This window comes from Pelobates fuscus, chromosome 1 (assembly GCF_036172605.1).
Source record: "Pelobates fuscus isolate aPelFus1 chromosome 1, aPelFus1.pri, whole genome shotgun sequence".
NCBI lineage: Eukaryota > Metazoa > Chordata > Amphibia > Anura > Pelobatidae > Pelobates > Pelobates fuscus.
The window spans coordinates 375669111-375690376 of record NC_086317.1 but is presented as its reverse complement, the minus strand read 5'-3'; the positions used below and the strand labels follow the sequence as shown (position 1 = coordinate 375690376).

General features: G+C 39.0%; 1 protein-coding gene across 2 annotated transcripts in view; it reads left to right on the top strand.

The window, feature by feature from the left end:
* Positions 1–21266, top strand: part of ENOX1 (ecto-NOX disulfide-thiol exchanger 1) — a 597059-nt gene that overhangs the window by 204614 nt on the left and 371179 nt on the right. The window lies entirely within an intron of this gene.

The window sequence follows — 21266 nt, the reverse complement described above, 5'->3', positions numbered from 1 at the left end:
CCCCCCCCCACACACACACTCAATTGCCGTGTTGGCACTTTAAGGAAAAAAAAGTTGTATTGCGTGTATTGCGGTTTGGGCACTCGGGCTCAAAAAGGTTAGCCATCACTGGTATAGATCATGTCTCTCAGGTTTTACGGCTTAATTCACTGCCATTTAGGAGTCAAATCACTTTTTTTCCTTGCCACACCTCCCCTGGCTGTGAGTGACACAGTCTGCATAAAAAATAAAATAAAAAAAATATTTCAATCAGATGTAATTTACCTTAAACAATTGTATTTCTTTCTCTGTAAATTGAACTTTAATCACATACAGGAGGTTCTTGCAGGGTCTAGTAAGCTATTAATATAGCAGGGGATAAGAAAATGTTATTTAAACAGAATAAAGGAAGGATAAACTTTAGATGACTCTTTACAGGAAGTGTTTAGGAAGGCTATGCAAGTCACCTGCAGGGAGGTGTGACTAGGGTTCATAAACAAAGTGATTTAACTCCTAAGTGGCAGAGAATTTAGCAGTGAGACTGCAGGGGCATCCTCGATACACCAAAACTGCTTCATTAAGCTAAAGTTGTTTTTGTGACTAGTGTCCCTTTAATCTAATAATGGAGTGTATTACGTATATTTATTTTTAATAGATTTCCCAAGTGCTCCCTGTTTTAAATATTATGATCTACTGTATGCACGAAAAGGCCAAATTAAATAGCATTCAATAATAATATACACATGTATTGTTTTAAAATATGTTTATTACACATGATTTCTCCTCTATTTTTATGAAGCCATAGCTCTGCACCTGTTTACAATTTCTACAAGAATTATTGCATTATTATTATTGGCATTTAAATAGCGCAAACATAATCCGCTTCTTTCTTCAGTCATAAGATGGGGATATTTGAGAAGTGAAGAAGGACACGTTCAAAGGAGCTTACAATCTATGAGAAAGAAGCTTACAATCGATGACATAAAATAATTAGTCCATTCTATATATTTTTTTAAAATCTAATATTAGTTGGTTTATATAAAGTCCAGACTTATAATAAATGGACTCCCATATTTCCCTTCTCATATATATATATTTTATTTTTGCCAAACGCAGTTCAGTGTTTCAGAAGGTGTCATACTAAATTAACTGGCAAGTTGCATATTTCAATCCAACTTACTAACAATTTAGTTTTTGATTAACAAATAGCTATACGTTTATATTAATTTTGCTTTATAGCAGTGATTAATTTCCCCAACAAAGAGTTGGATTACAATCCGGTTACTGGATTGATAACAATTTCTGAATGTCATATGGTACTCTGTGAGAGTTTGTTTTTCAATTCAAAATCCAAAAGTCTAGTAACAGCGTGATTGCCTTACCATTATCACTTTCTCAGCTGCAGTGGATGACTGTCAAACTATATAGATTGTAATCACTGCTCAAATTTGCTAGTTCAGTGACAACAGATTAATTTTTTAATATAAATTGTTGGTAGATACCAAAATCGTGTTTTTTTTTGTTTGTTTTTTTACATTTATTTATTTGTTTAATTTGTTTGTTTGTGTTTTTGTTTTTTTTGTATACTATACCTCAATTCTTTATTTTGAGTGCAAGCGATGAGCCTAGTAGATATTATTCTTCATATTTTTATTCATAGAACGTCTTATTCTGGATAATTGTGGTACCTTTAGAATGTGATGGCAATGGAAGACTGACAATGCCAGCATGACTTTTTCCGGTGTTTTCACTTGTTTCCTAGACATCATGTGGTTCTATTATAATGGATAGCTAAAAGGGAACTTTGCAGATATCTAATTTTGTCATTTACTTTTGTCCCAGCTGCTTCTAAATTTAAAGTAAAAAATGTATTCCTTCTGAATATATTATGACTTATATTTCAGAGTGGTAGAGTGAACCTTTTAAACTTCTCGGAGGATAATCACATTTCCTGCTTACAATAAATTGATTCCATTTAATTATTATTTTTTCATTTTTGTTTTTTTGTTTACAGTTTTCTGTGAGATATATTCCAATTACACTGCACAAATGACGCACACTTGGCAGAACTTTACTCTCTTTCCTTGTCATGGGCAATAGAACTCAATTAGTGAGATTCAAAGCACATTTCCACAAATGTAACATTTTTGGCTTTGCATCTGTGGTTTGTCTAAAAATGTAAATTGTGTAAATATTGTCAGACTTTGTTGTTACCTACTTATCACAATAAGAACAGGGATACTCTAGACAAGTGTAACAACTGTGTCTCATGAAAACTACCAATTTGTTTGCATCATGAGAAATGCATGGTTGTAGCGATAAATAAGAAAACCACATTTTTAACAAGTTTAATTTATTGATTAAATAAATCTGATGCAAGAAATGCAAATATAAATGTACTTTGTTGGTTTACTGCTACTATGAGGTTCCTAATGTGGAATGGTGAATTTTGTTAACTGTGGAGGTAATAGTGTAAGCTCCACTGCCACGCCAAGGCAAAAACTCTTAGGTGGGTCCCCACTCCTACACTAACAATTTACCTTGCTGCTTTTAGCAAAAATGCAAAATCTGTAATGGGACAGAGAGGGGTATTTTTCTAAACCCCTACATACTTATTAACCCTTAGTAGGGATCACATGGGGTGGGTGGCAGCACTGTAACATGGCTGTGTTAAACAAACATACAAAATTAAGCCCTGTGCTCAAACTCCTACTACTCCTGGAAGCAGCAATACCTATAGTACACATCAGCCCTAATAAATACAATAATAACCACAAACGTTAAATTAAAGGAGCATTATAGGTTCAGGAACACAAACATGTTTTCCAGAGCCTATAGTGTTAAAAGCACTGTCTAGCCCTTGCCCCTCCCCCCTCACCCCTGCTCCCTAAATATAGTAAAAACTTTATTCCAGTCTTCTGGTGCTGACTCTACCCCTGACCTGGGTCCTTAGCTGACATCATCCAAAGTGATGATTTAGGCCAATCACAATGCCAATCACAATTTCCCATAGGAAAGCATTGGATTGGCTGAGATTATTAATTCTGATCTCCGTTATGGAGGCGGGTCAGGGGCAGAGTCAAATGCTGCCAGCCAATCAGTATCTCAATGCAGAGTTGGAGACACTGAATGTCCATGCTGCACACTGTGCAGCACTGACCCAGAAAGCACCTCTAGGAGCCATCTGAGGAGTGGCCACTGGAGGTGTCTCTAGGTTGTAATGTAAACACTGCCTTTTCTCTGAAAAAGCCTGCAGGGACTAACTATACTGACCAGAACAACTACATTAAGCTGTAGTTCTTCTGGTGACTTGAACAATTTTAGCCAGTTTTACAATCCAAACCACCAGATATGGCTTTGAACTGTTGTAATTGGATCTTTGTTTTTCAGGAATTTTATCATGGCATGATGTGCATCCTGATAGTTTACTGACTTAGTCAGTAACTTATCCCTTTTCATTGGGTTGGGTTATACTGGGTGGCAATAATGTGATCACACCCTGCTATTTGAATGCTTGATTATCTTTTACACCAAAGACATGGAATGACCACTTAACTGTGGTGCCTTTTCTTCCCTGCATAGTACGTTTGAAAATCAGGGAAAAAAATAAAAATCTACATTTTGCAGGTTCTACCCCCAAATCTGTGATCTCTTGGTGAATGGTTCATGGCTCAATATGTTTCTGTTATTAGTAACAGGCAGCCTATCAAAAAGGTAGGTCGTTACTGACCACAATGGGGTAACTGCTCATAGCCCGCTGAGTTGAAGACTGACAGTGCAATGACGTTAAGCCCACAGGAGTGATAGAGAAAGATATGCAACAAAGGTTACTCCATTTATTTCCCTTTCAATTCAGTTGGCGTGAAATTTACAAATTTTACTCAGCTTTGCTCCATGCTGTGATTTAATGCAAAACTGATGGTTCGAGCCTTGTAATGTTCCCCAGATTGATTAGCAGGCAGTAGCAATCAGACCTCACATCCCTTTTACAAAATCAGCATAAGAGGTTTTAAGTGGAGGTCCAGGAGCTTTAGTGATTTTGCCCACTACTAAATCTTCAATAATACGCTTGACAACATCGGCATTACTTATTTAATTCAGAATTAACTATTTAATATAGAGCTAGAACTATGCAAATAACAAATATTGGTATATTAACAAATTAATCTCTTCCAATCTAGGTGATTTCCGTATTATAATTATTTTGTGTACCACGATGATCAGTTATATTTTGTTTTACATTGTCACTAAGGCAAGTGATTTATATATATATATATAGATTCCAATAATCGAAGTAGAGCAGACGGTGAAGCAGGTAAATAAGGCAGCTTCTGATATCCAATGATATTTTGCTGTGCCCTATTCACCTACTCAGTTTCGGCTTCTCTCCTCACTAGACTGGCATTGACTGACATACATTGTTTGTTTGCTGCAAGAACATCTGCTTAATTCCTCACTATTTGATTCTTCATCCAATGCCAATCCACCAGACAGATTTTTGTATGCTCAACTCTATAATTTGGATATTTTATAATTCTTTATTTTTGCAGTCCAGAGTTCAATTTACAAGCTTGCAGAGGCATTTTACAAGAGTGTATTCGACATTAATAAAGTAGAGATGTAACAGTAAATGCACAGGGCACTGCCTTTTTTTAATTTTATTTTTTTAATAGAGTAAATGAGAAGGCAAGTAATAAAACAAAAAAAACATGAGAGACACAGCTCCATACATTGTAAACAAAGGTGCAACATGCTGTGTAATTGAACTGTGTGCAAGAGGTGAAAACCACTGTGTGATCCGGATCAATTAGGGCATTAGAGCCAGGGCCAGATTAAGAGCCCAGGGGGCCTGGTGCTGACAATTATGAGGGTCCTAATTACAGAATCTTATCGACCAAAAACACTAAAACAGTCATACCTCTCAAGCGTCATGTATCTGGTGGAGTTGGTGTTCGAGGGAAAAGGATGCAGCTATAAGAAAACACATACTCTATGCTAATTTCTCTCTATTATATACTTTCTTCTTTCAAGTAAATCCATGCCCCCTAACAGCAGTGTCCAGTGAAGCAGGAAGTCAATGGGCGGGGTAAAAGGGTAGGCCACTGACGTGAATCACTTGACCAAAACTACCAAAAGGGAGAACATGCCCAAAAAGGGGACATGTCTGTCCAAAGAATTGGAAGGCCAGCCTGGCATCAGTGTCCCTATGTATCACAGTGTCAGTGTCCCTATGTCACCCAGTCCCCTAGTTTCCTAGTGTCTGTGTCCAGATTTCTCCCCATGTCTGTGTGTCCTGTGTCACTAGGATACTAGGGGACACTGAGAGACATAGGGACACAGTGAGACACGGGGACACTGAGAGACCCGTGGACACTGAGACACATGGGGGCACTAAGACACTTGGGGACACTGGGAGACATGGGGGCACTTGTGGATACAGACATGGGGACACTGGGAGAAATTGGGTCACATACACTAGGGGCACATATACATGGGGACACAGACATTTAAGTAACACTAAGACACTAGGGACACAGAGACATGAAAACACAGACACTGGGAGACTAGGGGACAAAGACACTAGGGACACTGGCTGGGAGGCATGGGGACACAGACACTTGGGGACACTGGGAGACATGGGAGCACTTGTGGATATAGACATGGGGACACTGAGACATCTGGGGACACAGAGATATGGGGACACAGACAGTGGGAGACATGGGGATACTGAGACACTAGGGACACTGGCTGAGAGAAATATAGGGACACTGGGAGACATGGGGATACAGACATTTGGGGACACTCTAAGACATGGGGACACAGAGACATAGGGACACAAACACTGGGAGACAAGGGGACACTGAGACACTAGGGACACTGGCTAGGAGACATGGGGACACTGTGTCTCCATGTCCCAATGTGTCTCCTTATGTCTCACACCATCCCCATGTCTCACTGTGTCCCCTAGTGTCTCATTGTCCCCATTTTTCCCAGTGTCTCAGTGTCCCCTAGTGTCTCAGTGTCCATATGTCCCCCTGCAGCCTTTCCCCCCATCCCTCACTCACCTGAGCTGTAGGCTATCTCTGCAGCCCGGGAGCTGCTGTCTGGACTCTCTGTGCTGTATAGCTGCTCCCCCCACGGATCAGTGAGTAGAGAGAGGCAGGTAGATGCTGTAACTTCCTATCCCTGCCTCTCTCCATACACAGTATGGCCGGTGCTGGTATTGCAGAGTAATCTCTGTTTATACTGAGAAAAATATTTGCATTTGTATTGCCGATATTACTGCAATACCGTCATGGCCAGGCAGCCTCAAATACTGGCTGTGCCTTAAAATACCAGTCAGGTGGCAAACCTAAGAGTAGTGTGTAAATGGGCCTATTCCATGGGCCTGGGCCTGGGCCTGGGCCTGGAGCTGCAGCTCCATCAGCCCCTATGTTAATCCAGCCAGTTTTAGAGCTGAGAGTTCAGACCACAGCATATTTTGTGGTTAACTGCAAGACATGAGATCAAACTCTAGCAATCCTATAGTAAAATATATTTTGCTGTATATGAGGAGCATAGCCTGCTCAGCCGATGCCCTTAGAGGGAGGAATGTCTTTGTGGTACTTGAGTCCATACAAGATGAACAGGATGCCCCACTGGACTTCAGCCACCACACTCGTCCGGACAATGCTTCCTGTGGTCTGAACAGGTCTGGCCATTGCTGTGACTAATAAGCGTCCTGGGAGAGACATCAATGCTTGCTGCCCTTTTAGGTCATACCATGAGTAGATTCCTCGTGCAACACGCTGTTCAGGTAGGTATGTGCCAGCTTGAGAGTTAGGTCGCCAGGACCTAGTCACCAGTCGTGGTCTCCACTTGCGTCTCCTGCTTCGCAACACCATGCAGGAGATATCCAAATGAGGTCTCACTTTGATGCACCGTGCAGCTGTCGGGACCTGTGAGGCCATGGCCCGACCTAATGGAAGTCGAGGAAGCATGCGGCTACTTAGTCTCCCAGAATTGCTCCCACAACTGGTCGATCTTTTGGAAAAACGGGTCCACACTGGAGGACTGCTGTGATGCACCGTGGGAACCGAGCTCGGGCATAGGGTTTTTGGCACACCAGGGCAGAGAATCGTCCGCATCCCCTGCCTCCAGCATAACAGCAGGCCGCACGATCCTTTGTCACGAAGAATGCCCGCAGGAACCAGGCAGAAGTTAGTCAGACAATTGGCAGAGTGTTCCCTCAGGAAGTAAGTAAGGTTTGTGCCAAGATTGCACTCTGAAATTCAAGTTTTTAGCTGTATTTCCTGAGGAGCTCTAGTCCCATGCGTCCAGCTTGGTCAGCTGTCAGGCCCTGCCCCCTATAATTTGGATATTAATAGGGAAAGCTAAAATTATTTTCAAGGTACCCCCCTATCTCCCGCTTTACATTTCAAGTAGGACTGCTGTGGAAAGCTGATATTGGTTATAAGCTTGTCTTTTGACAAGATCCTTCTCTGATAGATGTAAGCCTCATCTGCTCACTTTTTAGTGTATTTGTGCAGATATATTTATATATATATTTATTCTTCAACCATATTACATTAAATATTTAAAAAAAAAAAAAAAAAAAACGGCAAACATCATAAACGCTACAGTGCTCTTTAGTGGTTATGGTACCAGGAGTGCCCATTGTAATGAGTCAAGCTGTTTTAGAACAGAACGCATTGACTTTTTACGTGGTGTCCACCGCTCCCTGCCACCACTACTGCAGATGATAGCTTGGGAACTTTTGGCTCTTTCGCTCATGTAGTGGAGGCAGGGAGTTGCACCTGGCAGATCTCATGTAAGAAGTTAAACTGTTCTAAAGCACTGGGGTGAGCTGTAGTGGTTATGGTGCCCTGAGTGTGGCGTTCTTGTGGACACTGTTGCACTGGATAAGACAGTACTGCTACAAAATGTACGTTATTGTAGGAAGTAGCCTGGAGCCTGATGAATATGATGTGTCTGTTGAACCCAAAAATAAATATTGAGATAGCTAGAGAGCCCAGGGGTTAAGAATGATTGTATTAAATCATTATTAGACTTGTATACTTATTAGTGGCTCTGTTTGCTGTTCTCTGAGCAAACAATTTAAAAATTGAAACCTCAGAACTCTGAAGCCATCTAAACCCTGGCAACAGTCATGTTTGCTCTATTCCTCCCCTCTTCTTCATCTCTTTGTTCTCCTTCACTTCCCATGGACGTAGATATAAATACCGGTGTGCATTGGTAGGTCAATAGTCACATAGTCCACTCACGCACCTCTCCATGATCACTACATTATCTAATCCGAGTGGTCAAGATATGAGAGAACACAGGGCAAGGAATTCTCTTATACGGCTTGAAAGTGGATGGGATGATCAGTAAAGAGATAAACTCTTATTCTTTGTTTCCAGAAAAATAAAATAATAAAACCATATTGTCAGGGGCTTAGCAAATCTAGACCGCCTGGGGGAGTTCCCTGTCCCAATGTTTTTGGCAGGAGTCAGATGTTGCATAGTATATTCTCATTTATAACACAGTTTGTGGTAATGCTTTAAAGCAGAGCTTCACTTCCCAGGATGTTTAATAAATGGTTACCTGTCCCTTATATCTAACAAATATGTATTTGTGAGTAGTGAAAAGTAAATTTAAAGATCTAAATCAACAGTTTTTTTTTAAGGAACACTATAGTCACCTAAATTACTTTAGCTAAATAAAGCAGTTTTAGTGTATAGATCATTCCCCTGCAATTTCACTGCTCAATTCACTGTCACTTAGGAGTTAAATCACGTTGTTTCTGTTTATGCAGCCCTAGCCACACCTCCCCTGGCTATAATTGACAGAGCCTGCATGAAAAAAAAACTGGTTTCACTTTCAAACAGATGTAATTTACCTTAAATAATTGTATCTCAATCTCTAAATTGAACTTTAATCCCATATAGGAGGCTCTTGCAGGGTATAGCAAGCTATTAACATAGCAGGGGATAAGGAAATCTTAATTAAACAGAACTTGCAATAAAGAAAGCCTAAATAGGGCTCTCTTTACAGGAAGTGTTTATGGAAGGCTGTGCAAGTCACATGCAGGGAGGTGTGACTAGGGTTCATAAACAAAGAGATTTAACTCCTAAATGGCAGAGGATTGAGCAGTGAGGCTGCAGGGGCATGTTCTATACACCAAAACTGCTTCATTAAGCTAAAGTTGATCAGGTGACTATAGTGTCCCTTTAAATCTTGCCACTAGGTGCCTTAATCTTAGCTCTCTCAGTTCATCATAGTTTTAAGCTCTTTCCTTTGCACCTGGCAGAGCGACATTCAGAGAGGAGGAATAAAACAAAAGGGTATTTATCAGTGTTTTAATCATTATTTTGATCATGTTTATTAAACTGATCTGCATAGTGACTGTTTTTTTCCAGAGTAAATTCTGCCAGTTTTCACAGGAATTTCCATTTAAAAAAAACACCAAAAAAGTGTCCGATATTTATTTAGTTGTTTTTTGTGGCAAAAATATGAACAAATCTGTTGCACTAGTGAAAAAATGGTGCATAGTAAAAAAAAAAAAAATACATAAAAGGAGCAACAACAAAAAAAAGCAAAAGCTGAAAAAAAATATCTAATCAATTTAAGAATCTGCACCGAAAATTCTCCTAAAAATCCACAGAAAATTAGACAATTAAGTATGTTGTAAATCTACCCCATTGTTTTTCTTTTTCCTCTACATTTGTAACATGTGCCTGGCTCTGCCTGGGAAGGTACTGGACAATATTGTGTTCAAAGAAAAGTAAAGCACACGAAAAAGAAAAGAGACATGTTATCACAGGTTATAGGTGATTTTTCTATATTTTATTGAATTGTGTAATTTGCAGAAATATGACAGCTCCCCTTTAATAAATAATTATATAAATTAAACACATCAAGAAAAAAAAATGCTGGTTATTCATTACACTGCTTATGTGAGATTATTACTCCTTACGCATAAATATTCGTTCACCTTAAAATAAAATGTAGGAAAATCATTCTAAGTAGTCAGGATCTAAGTAGCCTGTCAGCCGCATAAAATATGTCCTCACTGAAAATGAGCCTTGACATTGCATTGAGCCTGGAACCTATTAGCCGAAGAAAGAAGACGCTATAAGAGAAAGTACCACACAGCCGTTAACCTCCTGCTCATGGAAAGTACAAGACCGTATATCACTATATCTTTTGGCTATTAGCTCTCCTGTCATTTATATTCACATGAATTGAGCAAGCAATTTCAGTTTAAAAAAAATAAATAAAAGAAAATTCTACCTCTTCTTATATTCTGGGCTGTCAATGATGCCATAAGGCAGTGATGGCTAAACTTGGATCTCTGTAGATGTTGGTGAACTACATTTCCCATGATGCCCAGACATCTGAAATAGAAGCCACTACTGTACTGTAAACAAAAAAATGTTTTAAATGTTTATCGGCTCAAATGGACATTGGGCAATCTCTTAAAAAAAAAAAAAAATGTAAACCATTTGTAAAGGGATCTAGAGTTTCAGAACTATACGTACATATTGCATTTTGTGCTTTTTTTTTTTTTTTTTTTCTTCATAAACGTCTGCTTTTAGGTCATGGTGGTAGGGGTCAGGATGATGTGAGATATCTGACTTTGGTGTTCCAGACTGACAAATGTCCATTTTGTGCAAAAATCACCCAGGCAATGGACATAATTAGCTTCTCCCTTGCAAGCAGAGCCTGCAAGGGGAAGCATTCACCCCCCTCCCTTCCACCCTACTTAAGTAAAGCCCCCTCTGCCTCTCAAATGCCTTCTGTTGAGGGAGAGGGGGTAAATTCAATCCCTCCTTCCTCTTGCCTGCTCAGAACATGCACATGCGCTCTGAGTCTGTTAAAAGGTCCAGTCCAAGGCTTGTCTATGTGAAACCTTTGTTTGGGCCGTACAAAAGCTGCAGTTACATCAGATAGTAAATGGAAAACTCTGCGCTGTAAGCTTCACCCCGGCGATTGTTTTTCAATATATATAAACCATATATAAACCATAAAAATGAGACATCGATTTGAAATAGCAGGGTTTCACATTTTCGGAAGGCAGGCAGTAATCTAACAGTCACTTCTAAAATATACACCCTAACTCAGGATGTGCAAAGTTTCTAATTTCTTTTTTTTCTTTTCTTTTTTATTCAAGATATAATAAGCAGTCTTTGAAAAAAAATATAATTTTATCTTAATGCAAACAGACTATAATAGCCACATTGTGCTGCCATTTTCAAATGTAAATTTTCTCAAGATAATAACCTTTTTAAAGTGAATGTAATTAGTTTCTGAAGGTAATCAAATTCTTATTGCAATGGTCGTGTGTTATTGGTTTTATGCTAGAGATTATGCTATGAACAGAGTCGACGAATGGTGCTAAAAGTAGTAGGTTTGAGATCTTGATGGCTGTTATTAATCGTAATATTTTCTCAAAAATATTACACATGTATATACTACATACATGAATCTTTCCACAGTCATGCGTGCTTTGTGTTATGCATACATGTGTATTACTAATAAATATACACACACACACATCAAATATTCCGACACAGACTTCACAGATGTACTGCTTGACCTGCTTCCAGAGAGAGTGTTTAATGTAAAGGAATCTGTTCTGTCAGACACCAAATCACACTTTCTGAGTTCAATTTCTCTGTTGGGAATTACAACAACCTCTGCTAATTCTAAAATATTATAATGAGGGAAATAACGGTAGAATACAATATTAGGAATTTTTGATACATTATTTCTAGCATTATCTTAGCTTTCTAAATACCTATACAGTATAAGAAATAGCGTGAGAATGTATATGTGTATAATAGTGTAGATCACATTGCCATTAACCTCCTAGATGCATTAGCATATCATTCTGCACTCGCAGGTTGATACCGGTAAATCAATTACATAATGTCATATTAAAGCTCTAAACAGGTTGTGATAATTATTCACCTTACTTCACTGCAATCTCTAGCATTTGGGAGCCATGGGTAACACATTTTTCAGGGATTCTTGAGCTCCTGTGAGAGGGGATATATATTCCCCTAACTGCCTAACACATACTGCCAGTTAAAGGGACACTATAGTCACCAGAACAACTACAGCTTATTGAATTTGTTCTGGTGAGTAGAATCATTACCTTCAGGCTTTTTGCTGTAAACACTGTCTTTTCAGAGAAAATGCAGTGTTTACATTACAGCCTAGTGATAACTCTACTGGCCACTCCTCAGATGGCTGTTAGAGATCCTTCCTGGGTCATGACTGCCTAAAATGCATCCAAACATTCAGTGTCTCCTCCCTCTGCATGCAGACACTGCACTTTCCTCATAGAGTTGCATTGATTAAATTCATCTCTATGAGGAGATGCTGATTGGCCAGGGCTGTGTTGGAATTGTGCTGGCTCTGCCCCTGATTTGCCTCTTTGTCAGTCTCAGCCAATCCTATGGGGAAGCATTGTGGTTGGATCAAGCTACCACTTCTGCTGATGTCAGCAGGCAGTGGGCGGGTCTATAGGAAACAGGGACAAAGTAAGCAGCTCCAGACTTTAATACAAGTAAGATGTTACTACATTTAGGGAGGCATGAGGGTACCAGGGTGGCAAGATGGTGGTTTTAACCCTATAGCACTCTATAGTGCTCCTTTAATATGTTGGATGAAATTGACATAAGTGTGTTTACGTAGCAGACATGGGGTAGTGGTGTTGGAAACATCCTTTGTATATTTCAAATGGTTTGATATTCCGCTAAGGCAATTCATCAGGAGACACTAGACAACATAACCTCTACAGGAAGGTGTAGTGGCTGTGTTGCCATTAACTGAACCACTGATTGAGGTCCTGGAGTTTGTGAACTTAGACGCTGACTGTAGTTATTTGTCATGTATGGTCATTTATGATGAAGTCAAAGGACCACAAACAGGTAGGAGAAAGAGGTTGGAATCAGTAGAAGGAAGTGTGGTCTCTTTGCGCTCTGCACAGCAGTTGAGTTATTTTTTTTTAATTCTTAATTTTATATTTTATTTATGAAAAAAACCATAACGTATCATAATCACAAATAGTTGTAGAAGGAGAGTAAGACTAGAAACCTTGCGACTTAGTGCTAAACAAAGTGTACAGTGGAGCTTCTTGAGCTTACTCTGAGACTTTCGCATGTCAGACATGGCGGCATTATGCAGATTTGTATTAACAGGAATAAAACATTTAGGTAAACACTAGTTTGTTCATTTGTGTGAAAATCATGGCCATTGTTATTAGACTATTTTATTCTGATGTTATCGAGGTGTGCAGTTTTGAACTTTTTCCAATAAATTATTTACCGTATATACTCGAGTATAAGTCGAGTTTTTCGGCACATTTTTTTGTGCTGAAAAACCCCAACTCGACTTATACTCGAGTCACTGTCTGTATTATGGCAATTTACATTGGAGGAGGAGGGGGGCTGGCAGGAAGCTGTTACTTACCTCTCCTGCAGCTCCTGTCAGCTCCCTTCTCCTCCGTGCCGGTCCGGTCAGCTCCCCTGTCAGCTCCCACTGTAAGTCTCGCGAGAGCCGCGGGGTCAGAGCGCGGCTCTCGCGAGACTTACACTGGGACTTGCAGAGGGAGCTGACCGGACCGGCGCGGAGGAGAAGAGAGCTGCAGGAGAGGTAAGTAAACGCTCCACTGAACTGCCAATGCCACTGGACCACCAGGGAGTGAGAGCCCCCCTTCCTGCCATGTATCAAGCAGGGAGGGGGGACGAAAAAAATATAAATATTAATAAAATATAAATAATAATATTTAAAAAATAATAATAAAATAAAAATAATAATAAAAAAATATATATATTAAAATAATAATTAAAAAAATATATAATAAAAATGCCCACCATGGAATACTCAAAGGAGAGGAAAGGAGACGATCTAGTAAAACTCCAAAAAGAAAAAAAAAACTACCATCAAAAACTGCACCTTAACACTACAGTGCCAACTGAGCTTGTGTCCCCATCACTATTTTAATATTGGCACCCTGTTCATAAACAAACATATCAACATTATGTAGGGATTTGTGAATCCGTGTCATGACTGATGTACATTAACCCCCTCTTTGTTCTGTAATGATTATTTGCCATACAAAAAGCGCAGTAACCCCTTCTTCTTTCTTTAATTTTTATTTGACTTACAAAATAGAAAATAAAGAATTTAAAAATAAAAATGCCCACCCCCCCACCAAGGCTCTGCAACACATACACAAACACACACTGCATCACACACACTCACACTGCATTCATACACACACACTGCACACACACACTGCATTCATACACACACACACTGCACTCATATACACACTGCACTCATACACACACACTGCATTCATACACACACTGCACTCATTATATACACACCCTGTAAATAAATATTTAATTAATATAATTTTTTTAGGATCTAATTCTCTATTCAGCAATTTTGGCGAACAGACTTCAACTAGTAATGCCAGAAATCATACACAAAGACCAGATAGGTTTTGTGGTCGGGAGACAATCTAATAATAACACTAGAAGAATGATAGAGATATTGGACTGGGCTCAGAAAAGTGGGATGTCCCAGCTGACCCTGTCTATTGACGCCGAAAAAGCGTTTGACAGGGTCAGCTGGGATTTCCTAAAACAAACTATGCAAAAAATGGGTTTTGAAGGCTGGTTTACGGGGGCAGTGGAGGCCCTTTACTCAGTGCCGTCTGCTAGAATTATAGGTAGAGACTTAAGATCAGAATGGTTCACAATCCTTAACGGCACGAGACAGGGCTGTCCACTCTCTCCGCTGTTATATGTCATCTCTGTAGAACCTCTGGCATGCAGTATCAGACAAAATACAGGCATAAAAGGAATCAATATTCCCAATGAACAACTCAAAATCTGTCTCTACGCAGATGACGTAATACTGACCATTACAGACCCAGAAAACTCGCTACCACAGTTATTACAAGAGATAACACAATATGGGGAGGTCTCCAACTTTAAAATGAATATCAACAAAACCTCAGCTCTAACCACAAACATAGATAAAACACAGCTACAAAGATTAAGACAAAATTACCAATTTAACTGGTCAATTACACAGTTACCATACTTAGGCATTCTGTTAACATCCGATGTAGACCGTTTAATGGAAATAAATTTTATGAACCAATTAAAAGAAATGAATAGACTTTTGAGGGAATGGAGGCACTACAAAATTTCATGGTGGGGCCGGATAAACACGATTGGGGCCTACATAGTCCCAAAATGGATCTACCTGTTCCGTATGATACCTCTCAAGATCTCAACTCACTGGCTAAATCTAATACAGAAAAGTTTTACAGATTTTATATGGAGGGGCAAGAAACCCAGAATTAATTCATTAACATTAACGAATAAAACTCACCGGGGTGGCTTGGGATACCCATTAATAATAAATACCTATCATGTAATTATGATGTCACATGCCCTAAACATACAAGCTAAAGATTGCAAAGAACAAGCATGGTACAAATTAGAACTATACAGAGAGGAGTTGACAAATTTAGAAATATTACTCTGGGCCAACATAAACAAAAGGGCCTGTTTACCAGAAACCAAAAGTAAAATTATCTCACAAACAATAAATGAATGGTATATTATAAAAAAAAAAATGGGAATAGCGGATCTAATCCCAGACACTTTATCTATAAATTTGGTAGAAAATATTATGGAGGATATAAATATGGAAAATTGGTATAAAAATTTCGATACCTGTATCAATGATCTATATAGAAACGATCAGATAGAAGACTACCCGACCATAAGAACAAGATTAGACTTACCATCTAGAGAAATTTTTAGTTATTTACGTATTAAAAGCTTCCTAAAGATGCACCTGATAAAATACAATGGGGATACAGGAAAGTTACTTAGAAAGATCCTAACCAAAGAAACCATGAATAAAAAATACTCCACAATATTAGAGTTACTTAATCTTACAAACCAACCAAATACTCCCGTGATCCTTAAAAAATGGGAAAGAGAATTGGATAGCAAAGTTGACTTTAATTCATGGTGCCAAGCTTTTCAAAAAATTAAAAAAACCTCCACTCCCTAAATATATTGGAAAACTTTATTAAAGTCAGTTACAGATGGTATATGGTTCCAAAGAGATTAAATAAAATTTGTCACACTAACCCTCCAAATTGTTGGAGATGCTTTAATCTAGACGGCTCTATGCTACATATATGGTGGAGCTGCCCAAGAATTCAACCAATATGGGAGCTTATATATAAAATAATAACACAGATAAGTAATATACAGCTAAACTTTACACCAGAAACTGCTATACTGCATATTTATAATAACAAATTAAACAAAAAAAAAATGAAATATTAGTTATTCACTGTTTTATGGCCCTAAAGTTGTTGATTGCAAGATCATGGAAAAAAATAGAAATCCCTAACTTACACCACATAAAAGAACAAATTCTGAACCAATTAGAGATGGAAAAAGGAACAACCTGGTATAACGATAACAAAAACAAAAACCTACTAAGAGAGATATACAACTCTCTTATAATAGACATAAATCAAATAGAATAGAATAGAACCGATCTAAAATCACAACGAATTAGAGATTACCCATTATATATTGTTGAGACAATAAATGCAATTAATAAAAATTTTCTTTTTTTTGGATATGGACTAAAAATATTCTATGGTTTGGATATAAATGTATGGAAATGTTTTGCATGTTGGATTCATAACAGAATCATGTTTTATGGATTAAGTACAAATGTTAAAATTTAATGTTTTGTAAAAAAAAAAGGAAAAACTTAATAAAAAGGAAAATAAAAAAAATAATAAAAAAAATATTAATAAAATATAAATAATAATATTTTAAAAATAATAATAAAATAAAAATAATAATAAAAAAATATATATATTAAAATAATAATTAAAAAAAATATAATAAAAATGCCCACCATGGAATACTCAAAGGAGAGGAAAGGAGACGATCTAGTAAAACTCCAAAAAGAAAAAAAAAACTACCATCAAAAACTGCACCTTAACACTACAGTGCCAACTGAGCTTGTGTCCCCATCACTATTTTAATATTGGCACCCTGTTCATAAACAAACATATCAACATTATGTAGGGATTTGTGAATCCGTGTCATGACTGATGTGCATTAACCCCCTCTTTGTTCTGTAATGATTATTTGCCATACAAAAAGCGCAGTAACCCCTTCTTCTTTCTTTAATTTTAATTTGACTTACAAAATAGAAAATAAAGAATTTAAAAATAAAAATGCCCACCCCCCCCACCAAGGCTCTGCAACACATACACAAACACACACTGCATCACACACACTCACACTGCATTCATACACACACACTGCACTCACACACACACTGCATTCATACACACACATACACTGCACTCATATACACACTGCACTCATACACACACACTGCATTCATACACACACTGCACTCATTATATACACACCCTGTAAATAAATATTTAATTAATATAATTTTTTTAGGATCTAATTTTATTTAGAAATTTACCAGTAGCTGCTGCATTTCCGACCCTAGTCTTATACTCGAGTCAATACGTTTTCCCAGTTTTTTGGGGTAAAATTAGGGGCCTCGGCTTATATTCGGGTCGGCTTATACTCGAGTATATACGGTACATAAGGAAGAGGATGGAGGGAATGGGAGGGAGGAAAATAAACACTTAAATAATCCTCTGCTTGTGGGTTCTCAAGGTGAGCAGCTATTTTTTTTTTTTTTTTTTTATTTACATCTGGATTCAGTATTTTAAGTTTCTCTGGAAATGTGAATTGAATATCCTGAAGTATTTTTCTGTCAAAACAGTCATGATTTGATCAAACAGTGACTGACTGCAAGATGAAAGTGGAAATATCAACATCAGTGCAACTGTACTAGGTGCCTAGCCAGTAGGGGGGCTTGCTGTTACTAGCCATTGTGCAATATGCATACAGATGCCATGAGGCCCTACCTGTCAGCGCTGGCACAGCCAGTAATTCCCTTGTGCAAGAGAGGGAGGCAGGGCTGCTGGGAGCTTGGAACCAGAGTTACTGGGGCTCACCCAGGGAAGGCAATCATAGTGCACAGCTGGACTTGGAGAGCTGCAAAGTATATTTGTGTGTAACTAAATCCCCCATATTAGTTTGCCAGGATAGGTGATTTCAAGTAGCCTTGTAAAATTTTAACATACAAAATTAAGCCTTGCACTGAAACTCCCACTACTCCTGGGCGGTAGCAATGGCTAAAGTAAACATTAGCCCCTATAAATCCAATTTAAAAAAAAAAAAAAAAAAGAGGAAAGTTGCTTGTGAACTATTCCAGATCACTGCACATTTAAGCAACTGTAGATTTTTAATATCACTCCAATGGCCATAAAAGTGTTAGCTCACCTGCCACATCAAGGCAAACCTCTTAGATAAGTCCTACACTAACAATTCACCTGGCTGCTTTCAGGTAAAATCTCTAATGAGACAGAGAGGGGTATATTTCTAAACCCCTACATACGTATCAACCCTTAGCAGGGTGGCAGAACTGTAACATGGCTGTGTAATACAAAAGCAAATACAAATATACAAAATTAAACCCTGAGCTCAGACTCTCACTACTCCTGGGCGGCAGCAATGACTATAGTGCACATCAGTCCTAATACATACAAGAAAAAACAAAAGAAAGAGTTACTTGTGCACTATCCCAAGACTGTAGGTGTTTGGCGATTGGCGTGATACTAAAAAACCTACAGTTATTTAAATGTATCCACCTTTTTGACTCTGTTTGTGTCTACAGTGTGCAGCAATATTTGTGTGTGACAATGTGCATATATATATACAAACACAACCCTGCAAGCATTGGCAACAGGTAGATTCTCAGCTGGCAAAGTATCATGGGAGTTGTACAGTTGTTTAAGATTTACCTTTTGGGCACTGTTATACAGGGGAATTCTTGCACCAGCACCCTCTTTATTAGTTTCACCACTGGGAAGTACACCAAATACTGTACTTCAAATAGGTAACACCAGTATTAGGACTGATTGTTATCCAACATTTCCACCTGGGGTGTGTGTCCTTTTTTTTTTTCTTTTTGCAAAAAGTGCAGATTTCAATAGAAATTGGCACTTTTATAAATTAACCTTGTTACACCCCCTGGCTGTCAATCAGACAACAGGTCTTGTTACTTCCTGGTTTAGTTAGCTCAGTAGTTTTAAATTTAAGAGGCAGCAATTGCCCAGAGTACCTCTCTTGAAAAGGCTTCTTATTGTGCTGCATTGGGAAGTCTATGATTGGACAGCCAGAGAAAGTCTGGGTGGGGTTAGAAGGGGAAGGCTTGCAAAGGCTTTAGACAATAGATCTGTGGGTTTTGTAAGCTGTTTTTAGATAAACCTTTAATGGAAAAATGCATAACTAAATGCATGCATGCATGTTTTCATTAGTGCAATTACACAATTAACTTAGTGGCACAAGTTAAATTGCACCAAATGTAATATACATACAGCCACTACAATGGGAATTTTCAAATCGCAAAATGTTTATTAACTGTTTGTATGTTAATTAACTCTTAATGTCAGGGTATTTTTGGTAATAACAGGTCACAAAATACAGGGAGTAAAAATATTTCAATGTGAAGTGATTTTAGAATGTTTGTCTTGAAGCTTATAGCCGTCACAGAAAACACAACGGCAACATAAGAGTATATATAGTAGTCATCACAGGCTATTTACCAAGGGTAATTTGACACTTATTATGTAGCCATTTCACTGCCAATCTCTGCTAAATATTGGACTAAGATTTACCGTATTTTTCGCTCCATAAGACGCACCACACCATAAGACGCACCTAGTTTTTAGAGGAGGAAACCCAGAAAAAAAAATATTCTGAACAAACTGTCCCATAGTGTTTCTTACTATGGGACAGTTTGTTCAGAATATTTTTTTTTCTCCCCTGTCCCATAGTGTTCCTTACCACCCATCCTTGTCCAATAGTGTTCTCCCCTCCTCCAATAGTGTTCTCACCCCATAGTGTCCCCCCTCCCCTCATCCCATAGTGTTTCCCCCCCACCCCTCATCCCATAGTGTTCTCACCCCCTCCCCTTGTCCCATAGTGCACTTTCCCTCCCATAGTGTCCCCCCTCCCCTCGTCCCATAGTGTTTCCCCCCTCCCCTCGTCCCATAGTGTTTCCCCCCTCCCCTCGTCCCATAGTGTTTCCCCCCTCCCCTCATCCCATAGTGTTTCCCCCCTCCCCTAATCCCATAGTGTTTCCCCCCTCCCCTCATCCCATAGTGTTTCCCCCCTCCCCTCATCCCATAGTGTTTCCCCCCTCCCCTCATCCCATAGTGTTTCCCCCCTCCCCTCATCCCATAGTGTTTCCCCCCTCCCCTCATCTAATAGTGTTCCCTCCTCCCCTTGTCCCATAGTGCACTTTCCCTCCCATAGTGCCCCCTCCCCTTGTCCCATAGTGTCCTCCCCTTGTCCCATAGTGTGTCCCCCTCCCCTTGTCCCATAGTGTCCTCCCCTTGTCCCATAGTGTGTCCCCCCTCCCCTTGTCCCATAGTGTCCCATAATTACTTACCTGTCTTGTAGTGTGGGCCGGCTTAACAGCGCGCACCGCGGTACTGGAACTTCAAATTCAAGTTCCGGTTTCCGGCAGGACTGAAAGGAAGTGCACACACTGTGCGCACTTCCTTTCAGTCCCGCCGGAAACCGGAACTTGAATTTGAAGTTCCAGCACCGCGGTGCGCGCTGTTAAGCCGGCCCACGCTACAAGACAGGTAAGTAAAGCTTCACATTCGCTCCATAAGACGCACAGACATTTCCCCTCACTTTTGAGTGGAAAAAAAGTGTGTCTTATGGAGCGAAAAATACGGTAGTTTTTTCCCCCTGATTTTCAACATACACGTATATGTTTTTTTACTTGTATGTTGTAAACATAATGTGTGCTACTACTATGCATAATCCCATTATGTGCTCAGCTATATCCTCTGAATACAGTGATACCTCCAATTTATGCATCTGCCAATATCCTGTAAAGCTATAGCGTCGTATCAGAGACCTGACCATTTCAGTCTTTACAATTGGAATTTAAGAGATGGGTTTATGTTCATTTTTGGGCGTTATAGAAGATTGTTCAAATTACCACACAAAGGCCTACCATTTGTGAAAGTATACACTACAGATTATCTCATATTGTGAATATTATGCCTTAACATTTTGCCACTTCTTCACCAGTTTGTCAAAGTTTGTGGTAAAAAAAAAATAGTT